At 33.9% G+C, this 11,150-nt stretch overlaps 1 long non-coding RNA gene across 2 annotated transcripts; it reads left to right on the top strand.

The window, feature by feature from the left end:
- Nucleotides 1–7,379: 7,379 nt before the first annotated feature.
- LOC117599918 (uncharacterized) lies at nucleotides 7,380–10,788 on the top strand. 2 transcript variants are annotated; one of them, XR_004580254.2, is made up of 3 exons: nucleotides 7,380–7,539; nucleotides 8,246–8,387; nucleotides 10,204–10,788. It is a non-coding gene; the product is annotated as an uncharacterized LOC117599918 (long non-coding RNA). The 2 variants fall into 2 exon arrangements; XR_004580253.2 differs by having other exon boundaries at nucleotides 7,381–7,539; nucleotides 10,105–10,788.
- Nucleotides 10,789–11,150: the final 362 nt, after the last annotated feature.

Raw genomic sequence — 11,150 nt, 5'->3', positions numbered from 1 at the left:
GACGGAACAAATGTTTAGTGGGTCTAAAGTGTAGTTAAGCCATAAATTTCCTGTAATTAAAAGGTATATGCCTGTTCTGATCCGATTTGACTTCGATTACTATTTCGGTAATGTGGTTCTTGGTGAGAAGTACCTAATGTGGCTTAACATAAATAATAGTTACGACTTTTTTTTCACTCATTATATGTAATGATCTCAGTAATGGAGCAAAGCTGTCACCAAGTCTTTAATGCTGTCTGTATATACACACGTTGTATAAAAGTCTGCATGAATATCAGCGGGTTGAGGTGCTTCTTGTTCTTGGGATGTTAACAGAGCGCTGAGATATATGCAAAATTTCCAATAGCTTTGAACGTTTAAGTTTTTTGGGACACCATATGTATTTTATTTTTGATAGGGTTATAGGTGATCTCCATTTCGATATCCATTTTTTCATTATTTTCTTGATTTCACTAACCAGTGAAATCCACTTTTAAAATATCCTTGTGTGATTTGCAAGTAATTGTTTTGTACTTTATTTCCATCCCTCAAAGTAACTTTACATAGTGCATATTGTTTATAAAAATGTATAAAAAAATGTTCTTTATAAAAACCTTGTGTCTTTTACACTTGCAGATACTGGTGTATGTAGACTGTACGCATCCTGCCCTGTTAACCAGTTTTTTTTATTTCAGCTTCATTAACTCTTTTACCTATTTTCTCAACAATAGCTCTTTGCAAACTCTCAGCACCACCACGACCCTGGGTTTGACTGAGTATAATATATATTCTTCATCAATCATTCAGTCATTTTGGAGTATCAGAAAAATAATGAGGCATAGATTAAGCATTTCATCACAGAAAACTTATGACGTGAATTTTTATGCATTAAATAAAGATTTTAGTGACATCATTTTCCCTTCTAAGCAATTTTAAAACACATATTGGTTACATATTTTAAAACGCATAATACATGAGTAGTTTTGCATTCAAAAAGAAAACATGAAAGATAAAAATTGTCGTGAATAAGTGTGCAAAGAATACATGGTATGAACATCGAACAAAGAATCCCAGTTTTTAGTACAATCTCCCACGTTTTTCATAAATATTTCTAGTCGATAAACAACTGGACGATTATTAGTAAAATAATAATCCTTGGCTCTCAGTTCAACAATTTTTTTGGAGAGCAGAGGTGAACTCAGTCTTCAGGCCTTTCTCAAAGTCTGAATGGACATGGCGTATTTTGAAGTATCCCATGTATGTGGCTGGTCGGGGGCTCCAGAGATGAGTGAAAGGTCCAATAGTCCACAACTTCTTCATACACCTGGTCACTACACATTTCTTTTGTTTTCTCTTTGATCTCATTCAGAACATTCTGATGTGAGGCTCATTTTGCCAATCGCAGATGACGGCTTCAGCGTTTGAATTTTTTGACTTTTTCCCAGGGATGGGTGTGTTTGGTACCAAACAATCTCAGACCTCTAACCAACGTGTACTTCAATCACAGTTTAAACAGCTTTTTCACCAAGCTGTAGGCGTTCATGTACAGATACTACAAATCAGGATCGAACAAACACGTGCGTTGTCAGAAGGCTTTTGACTAAATATATCTTGAAAAACGTGTGGTTTCTCCTCAGTCTTGAAAGAGTAGTAAAATGATGGCCTCAGAAGAGATCATCTTAGTCTTACTTTTATTTCTGCTGTTTCTTTGTTTCTTCCCAGTTTAAAGATTTGTTTAAAGTAGCATGGTAGATCGCGCCAGCTGTTTAGTAGCTCACTTTGCAGTTCTCTTTGACATCAGATGCACAGTTACCAGTAAGAGTTTGCAGAACAGTGCAGTGAAACCTGGTTCTTGGAGAAATTTGTTGCTCTGATGGTCCTGGTGAAAAGAAATCTATTCTGATAATGTCGTCAAAGTCCTTACACTATTTACGGAACTGTTTACAGACACAATCATCAAAAATTACGGTCTGGATGTGACCCGGTAGCTTCAAATTGCAAAGCACAACGACACCTTTTACTGTATTTAAAAAAAAAACCCATTTGACAATAAATATTGAAATATTGAATTCAATATTGAATCTTTTCAAATCTTCCCAAAGTAGATTTAACTTGCATCGGAATAAGCGGCCGTAGTTGAACACTCAAAGAATCAATGTTATTCTACATCCAAGGAGGTAAAGGTTTGAAGGGAAAATGTGGAGGAAGCGTGTGGATTAAATTACTTTATTCTGATTGGTCAGGGTGTATTTTGTCTCTCTCACTCTCTCTCTGTGTGTGTTGGTGTGATTGAAATTCATTATACACTTATGTTTTTAACGTGTGTGTGTGTTTGTGTGTGTGTTTGGGTGTGTTAATATCATCATAATATCGATATCATCAAATGCTTTTCACATCCGAGGTTCAAACACATTTAGCTTTTCAACAGAATCATATCATCATTAACCATTGACATTTTAACACGGTTTAACAGTTTAACAGTTAAACTGAAATTTACATCTCATGCAGAACACATTCATTACAGAGAGAACATCTGTGTGTGTCGATATCATATCATCACACGCATATCATTTTACATATATGCTTTTAAGATCCGAGGTTCAAACCGCACTTAGATTTTCAACGGAAAAATATATATCATACACATTCACATAACATTGATTCATATATATATATATATATATATATATATATATATATATATATATATATATATATATATATATATATATATATACAAAGAGAGAGAAACAAAGGTTATGATAAAACCTTTTTATAATAATTTATATAATTATATTAAATGACTGATGACAGATGTTAACAAGTGTGTATATACATATGAATTTTCATATTTTTGACTTTTTACACTTTATTATGAAATTATGCATTTTAATATAAAAATAATATTTAGCATCATTTTTGATCATAAACATGTGAAAATGTCATTTAAAGGCCCGTACATTTTTGTGTTTGTTATAAAAAAATCGCTTGTTCAAGCTCTTACCACCTTGAAACTACCTAACGAGAGTTTTTAGCGCCTAAAGCGTATAACTCTGTTAGTACTCTCGTCTTTGGTATTAACCGAGGGTGTTAAGGCATATTTGATGAATAAGACTTAATTAACAGGAATTTGTTTGCCTTTTGTTTATGACTTTTTTTTTACACTTTATATATTATATATTATTATATAATATTTTTAGTATAATTGTTTCTCAAAATTGACGAACATGTGAAAAAAGTCATTTATATGTGGCTCATGGAAGTACATATTTGCGTTTGTTAGAGAACATATTTGCGTTTCGTAGAGGAGCCTAGGCTCCTGAAACTTTAAATAGCGTTAAATAGCGCTTTATGAGCCTAAAGCGAACACTTGTGTAAGCACACACTTGTGTTAAGACACACACGTGTGTCTTTGGTATTTTTGACCTTTTAACCCTTTATGATTAAATTATGCCTTTTAATATACACAATATACACCTAACGCGCCCAACTGTGTAAGCTAAACCGTGCTTTGGATTAAGCAAGTGTGTTTAAGCATATATTATGAATAATAACTTTTTAAACATAAATTTTCATAATTTTCAATTTTTATACACTTCATAAGGAAATTATGCATTTTTATATTAAACAATCATTTTAGTATCATTTATTAATCGTAAATATGTGAAACAGGTGATTTATCGTAAACACGTCAAAAAGGTGATTTATTATGCACATGCAAGTGCTTATATTCGCTTGATAGAACAACCACTTTCCTAAGCTCCTATCGCCTTGAAAATGCCTAAATAGCGTTTTCAGCGTCTAAAGTGCACAAGTGTTTTAGGAAACACATTATTAGGAAACCAGAGTGTTAATGCATATTGTATAATAAACGACTTTCTAAGCACGAATTTTAATATTTTCTGACTTTTTACACTTTATTACTTAATCATGCATTCTGATATAAACAAGTGTATTTAGTATCATTTTAAATTGTAATCATGTGAAAAATGCCATTTATATGCACACTATGAAAGAGTTTATATTCCTTTGTTAAGAAAAGCACTTTCCCAAGCTCCAATCACCTTGAAACTGCCTAAATAGTGTTTTCAGCGGGATTTCATCTCTGACCTGAATGTATGTTTGTTTTTAGACAAAGCATTAATTATTGGAGACTTTAATATTCATTTTGATAATCCAGAAGACCCTCTGAGAACAGCGATTGTGAGTAGGGGTTAATCAGAATGTAATAGGACCCACTCATAGTGGTGGTCACACTCTTGATTTAATACTAACATTCGGATTAAATATAGAAAATATAGTCACATTTCCACAGTCTGAAGCTATCTCAGATCATTATCTCATCTCATTTAAAATATGTCTTAATCATAATATATGGACCTTGCCATGCTACCGGGTCTTTGTTAACTGCGTCTATGTTAACTACGCATTTTTATATAATGATATTTATGATCAATTTTTTTTATTGTAAACGCGTCAAAAAGGTGATATATTATGCACAATCATTCGTTTGCTTGAAAAAACACTTTCCCAAGCTCCTATCGCCTTGAAGTTTCAAGGTTTTTTTTTTTTTTTTTGCCTAAATAGCGTTTTCAGCGTCTAAGGCGCACAAGATGTTTTAGCACTTGTTGTTAGTGTTAATTCATATTTCATGAAAAGAGACTTTCTAAACATGAATTTTAATATTTTCTTACTATTTACATTTTATTACTTAAATAAAAGTAAATGCATATTAAACTACAAATTTAAATATAAATAAGTATAAATGTATGAATATATATATTTTAGTATAAGCAATGGCCTTTAGTATCATTTTTTTTATTGTAAACATTTTAAAAGGTGGTTTAATATTCATATCATGCAAGTGTTTATATTTGTTTGCTTGAAAAACGACTTTCCCAAGCACCTATCGCCTTGAAACTGCCTAAATAGCCTTTTCAGCGTCTAAAGTACACAACTGTTTTAGCACACACGTTCTTGTTAGGAAACCAGTGTGTTAATCTACATTTCATGAAAAGAGACTTTCTAAACATGAATTTTAATTCTTCTTACTTTTTACCCTATATTATTCAATTATCCATTTTAATATATACAATCATACTTTATTATGAATATGTGAGAAATGTCATGGATATGCACATCATGCAAGTGCTTACATTCGTTTGTTAGAAAAACCACTTTCCAAAGCTCCTGTCACCATGAAACCGACTAAATAGCGTTTTCAGCGTCTAAAGCGCACAAGTGTTTTAGGACCCACGTACTTGTTAGGAAACCAGATCGTTAATGCATATTTCATGAAAAATGACTTTCTAAACATGAATTTTAATATTTTCAGAATATTTGCATTTTATTTCTTAATCATGCATTTTAACATAAACAATTATATTTTGTATCAATTTTTATTGTAAACAAGTGATAAATGCCATTTATATGCACACCACGAAAGAGTTTATATTCGTTTGTTAGAAAATCTCCTTTCCCAAGCTCCAATCGCCTTGAAACTGCCTAAATAGCGTTTTCAGCGCCTTAAGCATAAGTGTTTTAGTAGCCACGTTCTTGTTAGGAAACCAGAGTCTTAATACATATTTCATGAAGAAATATCATATTTTATCATTAATATTTGAGAAATATCATTGTTATGCACATCGTTCAAGTGTTTGCATTCGTTTGTTAGAAACTTTCCCAAGCTCGAATCGCCTTGAAACTGACTAAATAGCGTTTTCAGCGTCTAAAGCGCACAAGTGTTTTAGGAACCACGTTCTTGTTAGGAAACCATAGCCTTAGCGCACAAGTGATTTTTGGAGCCAAGTTCCTGTTAGGAAAACAGATTCTTAATGCATATATCATGAAAGACATCATATTTTATCATAAATTTTTGAGAAATGTCATTGTCATGGACATCGTGCAAGTGCTTACATTGGTTTGTTAGAAAAACTACTTTCCCAAGCTCCAATCGTCTTGAAACTACAAGTCTTTTTTATAGCCACGTTCCTGTGAGGAAACCAGAGTCTTAATGCATATTTTATGAATAAAGGCTTTTTTTACATGAATTTTCACGTTCACTTTTTGCACTTTATTATGCATTTTAATATAAACAGTCAATATCACTATCATATTTTATCATAAACCTGGGAGAAATGTCAATGTTATTCACATTGTGCAAGTGCTTACATTCGTTTGTTACAAGTCACAAGTGTTTTAGGACCCACGTACTTGTTAGGAAACCAGAGTCTTAATGCATATTTCATGATAAATGACTTTATTAAACATGAATTTTAATATTTTCTGACCGTTTACATTTTATTACTTAATCATGCATTTTAATATAAACAATCATATTTAGTATCAATTTTTATGGTAAACATGTGAAAAATGCCATTAGAGTCATAAAGAGTTTATATTCGTTTGTTAGAAAAACCACTTTCCCAAGCTGCAATCGCCTTGAAACTAAATAGCGTTTGCAGCGTCTAAAGCACAAGTGTTTTAGGACCCAAGTTCTTGTTAGGAAACCAGAGTCTTAATGTATATTTCATGAAAAACATCATATTTAATCATCAATCTGTGAGAAATGTCATTGATATGCACATCGTGCAAGTGCTTACTTCGTTTGTTAGAAAAACCACTTTCCCAAGCTCCAATCGCCTTGAAACTGCCTAAATAGCGTTTTCAGCGTCTAAAGCGGAAAACTAGGACACATGTTCTTGTTAGGAAACCAGAATAATAAAGCATATATGATAAATAATGACATTCTCAACATAAATTTTAATATTTTTGACGTATTACAAATGATTATAAAATTATACATTTAGCATCTTTTCTTTCTTTTTTTTTATCAAAGACGTCAAATGTTATTTATATGCACTAATTGCAAGTGCTGATTTTAGTTTTCCAAATTCCTATGTCCTTGCAACTGTCTGAAAAATAATAAAAAATCTATTTAATTGCGCCTACAGCGCCCAATTCTGTTAACAGACACGCCCTTGTTAGGAAACAAGAGTTGTAAAGCGCATTTGATTCATAATGACTTTCTAAACATGAATTATAATATTTTCCACTTCATTATTAAATTACGAATTTTATATAAAGAATCATATTCACAGTATATTTTTTTAATCATAAACACAAAAAGCATATATGTCATTAATATCCGTGTGATATGATATCGACACTCACACAGGCACACACACACACACACACACAACACAACACAAATGTTCTGCTAAATGTAAAATGCAGTTTAATGTCACTGTCAAAAAATTCAAAGCATAATGAAAACAGGATGTTAAAAGCATATATGACAATGAGATGATACACACACACACACACACACACACACACGGGCGCGCGCTCGCAAAGATATACAAGGAGATATATGCGCCCCCCCCATCCCACCCAGAGAGACGCATATACACACACGTAATGCACGCACATACACACACACACACACACACACACACATCATTCACACACATGTAACTCCTATCCATCTTCCGAAATCCAGCAAAAGTTAAAGAACTTCCAAGCTCTCCTTCAAAAAAGAGCCCATGGACTTCTCAACAGGTAAGAAGTTGTATTTTTAAAATGTTTAAAATCATTCAATTTTAATTGCATTAGAATGTTTGTCATTTTAGATTTTGATATTAACCTATAGAATATTTTAACATATGAAATATTCAGAACGTTTCCAATTTCAACAGAGATGTTCCGTCTTATCCGGTCATTTATGTATTCTGGTATAGGTCTATAGTTAAAAGGTTAATTTTCAATACATTTTTATTACAGAGCAAGACCAAACTAAGCCCATCTGATTCTATTGCCTAGGAAATTGTAAAAAACGAACGCAAGCCTACTTGGTAATTTCAATTTGTTTCTTAAAACACTGTAGTGCGCTAAAAGGTAACTTGTAAGTTAATAAAAGAATTTTTTTGTTTGTTTGTTTACGGATTATTTTAGACTGCGACGTCGTGATTATTTCTGACCACGAGTTTCCTGAAACGTCCACGCAAGGCCATTTGAATCCAAGATCATGGGAACATAACCAATCTATCAAAAGACCAGCCTAGAACATTCTTGCAAACTATATGTATGTCACAACATAAAAGTATGAATATTTCATACTGTAAAGTCTTTCATTTAACATATACATTTATATTTTGTTTGAATCAAATTCAGTTGACTATCAGTGACGGTGATTCAAGTGCTTCAGGTGAAATGATATTATGTATATTTTGCCTTCATATTTTCTGTGGTATCTCTTCCCGTTTAGATGTGAGTGATGCCAAAGAAGAACAAGCAGAGGCCATTCAAGAAGAAGAAAATAACATCAGACAAGACAATAATGAACTAGAGGAGATAAACACCACATTGAACGAATTCTTCCAACTTCCAAAGACTGCTTCACTGGAAAGGTTTGGACATCTTGATAATACATTGAAAAATGGTCCGGGTAGGGAATTTGTTCCATCATTGTACAGTACCCTAAAATCCTTGAACAGGTGTGGCACAGTGAACAAAAATTTAGCAAGAAAATTCTAGGATAGATATGGCACAGAAATGCCTGAATTACAGTTACAGATGCTAAAAAAATTTGAACTGAAAATACTCTGGCATCACCCCATGATTACTGCTATGGTTCTTCAAATAGTCTGTTACATCATGATCCATACACAAGCCTGAACCCCTATTTATCTGATGCGATCAACCAGTTGAATGACAGTTTAATTCCGTCACACCAGCTTGTTAGTCAGAGCCATAGTCAAAGTCCAAATTAAAATGTAAGAACTACAAAGGCGACTCAACACCACGTATTACTATGATCAAATCAATCAAAGTCTGTTAAGATTAGCCTAAATGAACATTATCATTCTGTACAATTATACCCTGATTTAATCGAAGCAGTCAAACAATTGAATGTAAATTTAAGGTCTTCAGACAAGTACAATACTTAAAATAAAAAAATTCCAGCCAAAATTCCAGTCAAAACGTATCAAACACCTCGGTGACTCCACACAACATATTCCATGATCAAATCAATGTCTGCTGGGGTTACAAAATAACCTAAATGAAAAAAGGCATTCTATGCAGTTAAATCCTGTCTTAATAGATGCAGTCTATTGAGGTTAAATGATAGTCTGGTTAACTTAGTCGAACCCCCTGACATTATTCCACAAAATTTGGGAAACGGTAATGAGCATTGACCTTCCAATGCCTAACGTTCAAAGGGAAAACATACCATCTCCTAATATCCAAAATGCAGCACGTGGTAATAGATTAGATCCTAATATTAGAATAATTAATTGTCAAAGGTTCAATAACACTGAGGTTAGGATAAGAGTGACTTTTTCCATGACCGCTAACGACAACAGTTTTGCGGAATTTTATAATCTTGTTTTAGAAGATTTTAAACTGTGTGATAGATGTGGCAAATGAAATAATTGCACCAAAGGATGTTGTCACGGCTGAAATCAGATGTGATATGCTCAATGTGTCATTGCACATTTAATTAGTAAGTGGTGCCATGGAATTGCAATCTTTTCTGACCATCCTGGAAAATGCCATTCAGAGTGAAGATGAAATTTTTATGGACTATACCCTGGAAATAGTAACCCAAATAGTCCGACCATCTCATGGTGGTGCACCTAGAAGGAAAATAGGTACTATATTCAGTTCTGAAGCTGTTCAGAAAAAAAAACAGCCATGTATACCTCTTTCACAACAGAGACAACGTGTGTTTTACATTGTGTGTTACCCAACTTTTGAATCCTGAAAAAAAAAACGATTTCCAAATTGAACAAATCGCTAAACAAAATCTAACATGACGTGGGATTACCTGCAAACACTCCAGTCAACATTGCTGATGTATCGAGATTTGAGAGACATTTGAACTGTAAAATTGTAATTGTATACTGTTCTGCCAACAAAGCTGGATACACTTTCTTTCAAACCAGCAAGACTCCCCATGAAAAACAATTTACTTGTTCTTGCATGACAACCACTTTTATGGGGTTAAAAGTATCACTGGTCTTTTAGGATCAAGTTATGTCGTTTCTGTCAGTCAGGGTTTGATGATTCATGGAAACCTTAATGCAAATTTAGCTGTAACGTTTGCCGGTGTTTCTTTTACAGGAGACCTGGATGCTGTTCTCGGCAAATACACTCATGACTTGATCCAAAAACTTAACGGCCTGCACCGCAATGTATCCCTTTCTCTACCTCTCCCCACAGTTTCCACAACACACCCTTACAAGCCTGGGTACAAGGTCCTGGTGAAAAGGCTGAACCCAAGTAAGATTGGTGACGCCTCCTACAGCAACCCTACAGCGATCCTGGATGTGACTCGGACAGCCTCTCAACCTCAGTGGATCCACCCAAGCAGGCTAGGAAACAGTGCCTCTACAATCAAGCAGCCCTCAGGGGGCCCAAACACTAGTGCCTCTACAGTCAAGCAGCCCTTAGGGGGCCCACCTGTTTATTATTTTCTTGTTGATTGTTTACATGTACTTGTACCTTTTTTACCAACATCGTAATTTTTCGTACACCTGGTTTAGCTCTCCTTGTTACCTTAGTTTCAAATAGCCTGTTATCATCATATTTATGCTCAGGAATATAATGAGTTATATGTTGACGTTAAACCAGGATAAATTTGTCCCGTTATTCTTTCAAAGAATAAAAGTGGGCAAATGAAAGGATAAACAGATGTAACCCTAGAGAGGAAAATTACTCACTCCTCATTGACTTCCCCCCGCCCAAAATGTAAATAGCTGACTTTGTATCTCCCTATCTTGCACCTGTATAAATATTCTAGTGTTCTTTATTAAACTGAAGAGCTTGCAAAAAAACCCTGCGTCTGTGTGCGTTCTTCCCGGAGCTTTGTATTCAGGTAGCCACGGAATTGAATAGTTGTATTTCAAATTCCTAACCTGGGTTATTAAGTACTATCTACGTAGAGTGCAATAAACTCTGCACCATAATGTTTAAAATTAAAAGGGTTTTCATTCTATGATCCATCGAAGGCATCCTTGTCTGTGGTAGCACAGTATGGGTATGAACTGCTTGATCGAGCAATAAGACAATCTACGAGCATGACATCCACTTGTGAAAAAAGTGATGCCATAGGCTAGTTAATGACCCCCACCTTTGCATGGTTAGCTATGTTAGAACCATCAGAATTC

The sequence above is a fragment of the Pangasianodon hypophthalmus genome, chromosome 20 (genome assembly GCF_027358585.1).
Source record: "Pangasianodon hypophthalmus isolate fPanHyp1 chromosome 20, fPanHyp1.pri, whole genome shotgun sequence".
NCBI classification, from domain to species: Eukaryota; Metazoa; Chordata; class Actinopteri; order Siluriformes; family Pangasiidae; genus Pangasianodon; species Pangasianodon hypophthalmus.
Note: the sequence above shows the minus strand (reverse complement) of the source record. Positions and strands in the feature narration are given on the sequence as shown.